Raw genomic sequence first — 7,632 nt, forward strand, 5'->3', positions numbered from 1 at the left:
AAAGTAAACTGGTAAGAACAGTCTTGAAAAAGATCTTAACCCAATTTTAAGAAAGATTTTTTTTTCTTAAAATGACTTCTCAATAAACCATCTAAGCAACAGGTCTAAAAATACCAGGAACTATCTTAGAGAATTTTAACATCAAAATATTGCCAAAGAACTAAGCATACTTCTGCCTTTGAGGCTAAATCCACAGACTTTACAAAGATTGTTCTAGCAACCAAGTCACATTCTGCATGAGAGAGGAAACTTCTGAGAACTCAATGTCATGTTCATTAGTAGCCTTTACCAAAAGTAAGAAAATTTATTCTCTTAAACTGAAAGTTTTAGGAAAATACTGATTGCAGTATCTAACTTTTTTTAAAAGTCACAGCACATAAAATAAATCCCTCAAAATTTATAGTTTTTTTAAAAAACAGTGGGGTAAACAAATCTTTTTAGGAAAAAGGTGAAGCTATGTGTTTACATTAAGCCTAAATATAAGCCTAAATTAACCCACTGCCAAGTTTTACCATCAAAGTAAGAATGAAGTGCTTGACAGATAGAATCACCACCCATTGCCATAGCCTGGGAAGAGCTGACTGAGGATGGTTTGCTGTAGCTGATTCACTTGGATAGTATAAGATTTACCCAGATCATACTGACAAGCTAGGCAGCAATATAGCTCTGCTTGGAAGGATTGATCTAAACAATTCTTGCAAACATTATGCTGACACACAGTAGAAATTGGCTGAAACACTAACTCTTGACAACAAATACACAGGAATGTTTCTTCCATTTTATTCAGGAATTTTAGCCCATCTTTCAATGCACCTAATACTTTGTTCCATTGTTTTTCATTTGATTCATTATTCTTGATGAGAGTCTTCTGCTGGGAGGTGAGTTTGTATGATTCCACTTTAGGTTTCTTGCACACTGTATTACGAGAGTCCAGAAAGATCTCCCTACCCTCTACTGTCTTCCTTTTGCTCTTCCCCTTTCTTTTCCTTGGAGATGTCAATTCCCCGTTATCACACTTATTATTGTCTTTTTCCTTCTCTTTAACAACTGCTTCAAAATATCTTTCTGGGTACTGTATTCTTAAGCCAAGATTCTTCATCCTGTCTTTCCCTTCCCTTACCCATGAGCCAGGTCCATCATCACCCCTCCTGAGAAGGTAATGTCACACAAGGAAACCAGATTTCCCTTTTTCAGGCCAATACTTCACTACCTTATATATTCCATCATATTGATTCCATTTAGCTGGGGCATATTTTCCCTGTTTTTCCTCCTTTAATATTTCTCAGCACCCTGACAGGCTTCTCACCTCACCAGTTCTTAGTTTCAGCTCACCTCAGTCACTGATAGGAGCACTGCAGTTCAAAGCCAGAGCTCTGTTCCTGTTGGTGAGTTTTTTTTTTTTTATCACAGGACTGCTTTGTAGTCCATTCATTGCTAGAAAGATCTCTGCCCCCATCTTTATAGGCCCTGCGAAGACCAGAGAGTAGGCACCATTGTTGTTTCTGCCATGTACATCTACCACATGGAAAATACAGACACCAGACTCACTCATCTGTGCCCTGAACTTCCACATGGTAGTGACAGGCATCCCAGGGATTGGTCCATAACAACTAGAAGAGGCAGTAGTGCACTGCCTTATGCAATCCACATATGCCATACCTTTGTCCCAGTCTCTTTGAGATGACAATGCAGTAGATGCCATCTTTGCCTTCTTTTTGCTTTCTTTTAACTCCTCCCTTGCTAAGACCACTTTACTGGCTTCATTCTGACATTGAGGGCAATACCAGTCCTTATCATCTGGAATCCAGTGGGGCAGGGGTCTGGATAAGTAGATGTGGAAAGCCATGTTGTGCTCATCACACATCAGCTTCTTGTCAGGAAAACCTTTCCTCCACACACATAGCAGGCACACTTTCCGCAGGTCTTAAATTAGGGTTTTCTTTATAATGTTTGCATATGGGGCCACTGTCTTTTCAAAGAGTTTTCAAAAACCCACTGTACTCACACTTCCAGACTCCTCAATTTTGTAAACTTTATCCACAAAAGTTATTCTTCATTCATTCAAAGAATTCCCAGTATCCCTGAGTAATAAATTTATATGGATCTCTTTAATGGTCCTAGTTTCTCATTTTAGAAGAATCTTAGCATCATACCAGAAGCCCCTCTTCTTGGGCTCATCAGGATTATGGTTCACCATCAAAATTTGTCCAACTTCCAGATACTGCCATTTCAGTGTTGTCTGGTTCTGAGCTCTTGCATCTTTTGAACTCAACTTAATGACACCATTTTCTGGATAGTCTTCATATTTCACTTGATAGGTAACATCCTCGTCAGCCATTTGGCCACTCTCACTAGATTCATATGACTGTTGCTTTTTCTTTCCATGTAACATTGACCGATATAGCTTCAAACAATGTTCCCATGTTCATATACTGGGCATTTACATATTTATTGATCTTACAAAGGCCAGATCCTGGATCAATCCAGTACACTTGCATAGCTGGGCTAGGTTGCCCATCAATTTCCAGGGCTTCTTCTCTGTGGTTGGAACTCTTATCAAATACACTATGACCTGAGCAACAGCCCATATCTATTAGGGGGTTCAGAGTCTGTTTCTTTACTAGGAACAGAAAATACACCTGGACATTGTCAGACTAGTAGCTGAACAACATCATTCAGACAAACACTCTGGTCAATGAGGGAGTTCCCATCTTCCATCTGTTTGCCCTGATAAAAAAGTCCTTATCTCCCTGGTTCTACCCTGAATGTTTCCTGGATTTTCAAGCCCAGTTCTTCCACCTTGGTGAGATTAGAGAGGGAGTCTACCCAGTGGGTCTCCTTGCCATTTGTAGTATGGATTCACATGTTGGTAGCTCTGTGGAAAGGAAGGAAATAAAGGAGGAAGGAAAGGAAAGAAAAAAGAGTAAGGAAAGAATGAAGGAAAAAGTAAGAAAAAGGGAGAAGAGATAAGAAAAGGAATATAGGATTAAGAAGAGGAAAAAGACAAGAAAGAATAATCCAAAAGGAAAAAAAGAGGACATAAGTAAAGGGAAAGAGTAAAGGAAGAAAAGAAGGAAGTAGGAGGAATAAAACAAAACAGAAGAGAGAGAAGGATAAATAAGAGAGGTCAGAGGAAGTAATGGAAAAAGAATAGGTGGTAAAGAAGGAAAAGAAAGTGGAAAGGGGAATAAAAGGTGACAGGAAAGAAATATGGGAGAAATAAGTAAAGGAAAATAGAAGAAATGAAAGGAGGAAGGAAAAGAAAGAGGGAAGAAGGAAGGAAAAGAGGAGGAAAGAAGGGAAAAAGGGAGAAAGGAGGAAAGAAGGCAGGGAAATTGAGAACTCAATTTGCACTCTTGGCAAGCATAGCTCTTCCTGGTAACACAGGATATTTAGCTCTGTGACAGCATATAAGCTGTGAGCCTACAGCACCAAAACAGCAGGCCCTGACTCAGAATACCCTCCCTTCCTGCACAGAAAAGCATTCAGAAGGAAGCACTTGTCCAAAATGTGCTAGGTTCCCATTATTTAAAAGTTTGTTGTTACATAAATATCATACTGTAGCAGCAAGCACCCCAAGCGTCCTCAGGGTTTGCAGCTACCACAGGTTCTTGGATCTGCTTTGTTAAAGGAAAGCAACTCAAAATGGGTTAACAAGCTTACTTTAATCAGTCAGACCATATATCGTTTACCTTGTTCAGGGCAAAAAGGTCAGCACCCTGAACCTCAAAATATACAGGCATAATTATCAAGACAGAAACATCAAGTAGACAGATTTCCAAACTGTCCAACCATTACATCCATACCCAGTCAACATCTGGGTTTCCACATTCTGGGTTTTTCAAAGCCGGGGGACTCTCAACAACGGCTTCCCAGAATTCAGATCAAATCACAGAACACTTCTCAAAGTGAGTCCCAAAACAAAGCTACACATCAGGGCTTATATAGCCTTCTCCTGGCTCAGAGAATGTAACAACCTTATTGACTCACTGGCCAATCAAGAAGTATCTACTGAAAAACAAGCCTCCCCCACCCCAGGCTTCAGGTGCACATTAGCCTAGGGGCAGGGAAGATCTTTAAAATTTACATTCTTATTACACATACACAATAAAAAAATAAATGCAAGGCCCAGATAGCCTACAATATGTCATATTAATATAAACAATAAAGATGTAGACATTTTTTTCTGCCTAAAGAAAATTTAAAACCAATTTAATCCTAAGGTACGTCTAGTACTCAAGATTTTACTTTAATAATAATTATATTTGCTATCCATAACATTTTTAATATAGACGTATTTCAAATTAAATATCAGTAACTAACATAGCTGATATTACTTTATGGAAAGCTCTTAAATCACAATAAAAATGGTTATAAACATGAGACAGCAATAACTAAGCTGTCTTTTCCAATTAGCTGTAGCTTTCTCTGTATTAGTCCAGATAGTTCATCTCAGGTACTGGGCTGTCTTCCTTATTTGTTTTTTCCACGTGTTTAAGATATATACTAAATTATTACCTTTTGACCCTGGATGTGTCACTCCTCTTTTCTAACACAACTTTATGAAGTTCAGGGGTTGAAATATATTGGTTTATAACCAGACAATCTGGGTTCAATTCCAAGTTCTTCCATTTAATTCATTTGTGACCTTAGGCAAGTCATTTAGTTTCTCTGTGCTTCAGTTTCCTCATTTGTAAAAGGAGAGGGTTAGACTAAATTATTTGCAAGGCCTCTTCTAACTCTATAATTGATTCCTCCCTGCTCTAAACCCAGTGAATTTTGAACACATTACATTGTCCTTCTGGAAAATCTTCCTTTCCCCTTCTCTTTTTTCCTCTACATACTTGAGGCCCAACTCATTTCATCTCTTCCACGAAGCCTCTCTGTTCAGTCTAATTGTTGTCTCTTCTCTAAAATCCCATAGCATATGTAGTTCACAGCACATAATTTACTACCTAATTATTCTCTCTTAAGTACTGTGAACATGACTTAGCGAATCATCAGCAGCAGTGTATTAGAAAGGTATAAAACAGAATCTTATATTATGTCTGATAGGAAAGGTCATTACCAACAAGGAAAAGTTTTATGGAGGAAGTGTCATTTGAACTGTACCTTAAAAGAACAGGTAGGAACTCACCAGCATGAGGAAAAGGGAGATATTCAGCATGTAAAGACCATCTTTTACAAAGTACTGAGGCCAAAAAACATCAGGACATTTTTGGAAGTCATTATAACATTGTTATGTAATATGAAAGGGCCCTTAAAGTCCATCCATTTCAACCTTTTCATTTTCATTTAATTGGAATTTGATGTCAAGCAAGGGAAAAGTAATTGGAGCAAACCACTACTGCATGGCAAAAGAAAGGCTAGAACTTGACTCTCCAAAGCTCTTTTTTTTTTTTCTCCATTAGGCCATGGGGGCCTGTCTTAAATTGTCTCGTGATGGACACTATGGAAGATAGGAAGTTTAATAATACAAGGTTAATGTCATGAAAGAATTTACAGTCCAGAAATAACATGCTTCATGAGTTGATGTTATAGGAACCATTTTAATTTAGCCTGAATCATGCCAATTATATAATTTATGAAGTTAGGCCAAGCATACACTGGCTTGCGAATCATAAGTTGTGTAGCATTGAGCAAATCATTAAATGCCTCCAAGCTTCAATTTCTTCAACTATATAATGATAATCACAATACAGTCAGTTCTGCTATAATTTATATTTCAAAAATTCAGATTTGTTCTAACTTGAACTTAGGTCATTAGCACACATGTATTTCTTAACAGTTTGACATATAAAACTGTGCTCCCATTTTAAAATTCTCTTTCTATTTTTTCTTATCATGTGTTATTGTCAAAATTTTTGAGCATTGTTCTCCTAACCCCCTTTTCCCCATAAACCCTGTGGTTGTTATTGTGTGATTTTGAATGCAGGGTGCTTATTGTGAATAATATATCAGAACTGCCTGTACACTACCAACTTCACTGTCACAGTTGTGAATATGATATGTAAGCTTGTCCAAACTTTCAGCATATTTCTAGCTACTAAATACCACATTCTTTCCCACACCTCAAGAGCTACTTTCTTACTTGCCTTCCCTTTATGAAAACTTGATCTCAGGAAGATCTGACAAATTAACTGAAAATGATGTGTTAGTGGAACAAAGGTCCAAACTGGTGATAACAGGTTGCATGCTATTGGAGGACAGGGACCCAGACTCATATACCTTTTTGTACTCCAACAGTGCCTAGTGAGCAATGTGAATCTACATCTCTGCAGACTATTTGGCTTCCCTCTCTCCCCAAAACATCCCTGTGAAGCCAGTGTCACAGATATTACTAATCCCATTTTACAGATGAGGAAAGTGAAGATTAGAAAGTTTAAGTGACTTGCCCATGGTCACGCAACTAGTAAGAGGCAAAGGTGAAATTTGAAATTGTCTTCAGACCCCAAGTCCATTGCTGTCAGTTGGTAAACATTTATTTAAGTGTCTATATGTGCCAGGCACTGTGCTAGTTACTGTGGATGCAAAGAGAGGTAAAAGACAATTCTTGTTCCAAAGGAGCCCACAGTCTAAGAGAGGTGACCATATGTCAATAAATATGTAAGAATAAACTATACACAGGACATATTGGAGATAATCAATGAAAGGCATATCCAAGAGTAAAGGGTGATTGGTCAAGGTTTCCTGGAGAAGCTCTTTCCACTACAGCCCACTGTCTGCATAAAACCACAGATCATAAGATTTTGATGGACTACAGAGTAGTAAGATCATTAGTCTAAGAGTTCCTGACCTTTTTTGGGTCATGTACTCCTTTGGCAGTCTGGTGAAGCCTATTTATAATAATAATCTGTCTAAATGCATAAAAAATAATATGAGTGACAATTCAATATTTATTAAGTACCTCAAATACTCTGGTAAGTGTTGGTAATAAAAAAAGACAAACATTACTCCTTTCCCTCAAGCAGCTTAAAGTCTAATGGGGGATATGACACATAAACAAATATATACAAATAAGCTATGTACAGGATATATAGGAAATAATTGACAGAAGGAAGGCACTAGAACAAAGAGGGGTTGTAAAAAGCTTCCTGTAAAAAAAAGGGGATTTTAATTGGGATTCAACAGAATCCAGGTAAGTCAGTTGGGAGAGAAGAGAGAGAGCATTCCAAGAATGGCATACAGTCAGAAAAAAAATGCCCAGAGTGAAGATGGAGAGTGTCTTGTTTATGGAACAGCCAATGTTATTGGATCAAAGAGTACATGGTATGAAGCAAGGTGTAAGAAGTTAGAAAAAGTAGGAGAGAGAGGCAGGCTGGGAAGCAAAGGTGGCAGAGGCCGGCTGGGAGGAGACCTGATCAACAAGAGGGGCAAGTCATCCAACAACCACAAGGGCCACTACCAGGCCTATCACCAAAGGGATGGAACTGGAAAGAGAAAGGTAAGAACCAAATGCAGGGCCCTGTCCGGGACAGCAAATACTCTTGGGACTACAACTCCATAGCCCAGAAATTTAACAAAAGCCCCTATCAGGACCCTCAAGGACCAGGATGGCCGAGGGAACCCCGCCTGCTCCAAACCCCCCCACACCCCCTTTAAATATAGTAACTATTGCCCCAGGGCAAAACC

General features: G+C 38.6%; 1 pseudogene; it reads right to left on the minus strand.

Annotated features, from left to right (window-relative positions):
- Positions 1 to 547: 547 nt before the first annotated feature.
- LOC138158668 (E3 ubiquitin-protein ligase UHRF1 pseudogene) lies at positions 548 to 2,856 on the minus strand (annotated as a pseudogene).
- Between the last annotated feature and the right edge of the window lie 4,776 nt (positions 2,857 to 7,632).

Source organism: Petaurus breviceps, unplaced genomic scaffold (assembly GCF_028583685.1).
Source record: "Petaurus breviceps papuanus isolate PSGF00001 unplaced genomic scaffold, PetGlider_PUasm1.0 115, whole genome shotgun sequence".
In the NCBI taxonomy this organism is placed as follows: Eukaryota; Metazoa; Chordata; class Mammalia; order Diprotodontia; family Petauridae; genus Petaurus; species Petaurus breviceps.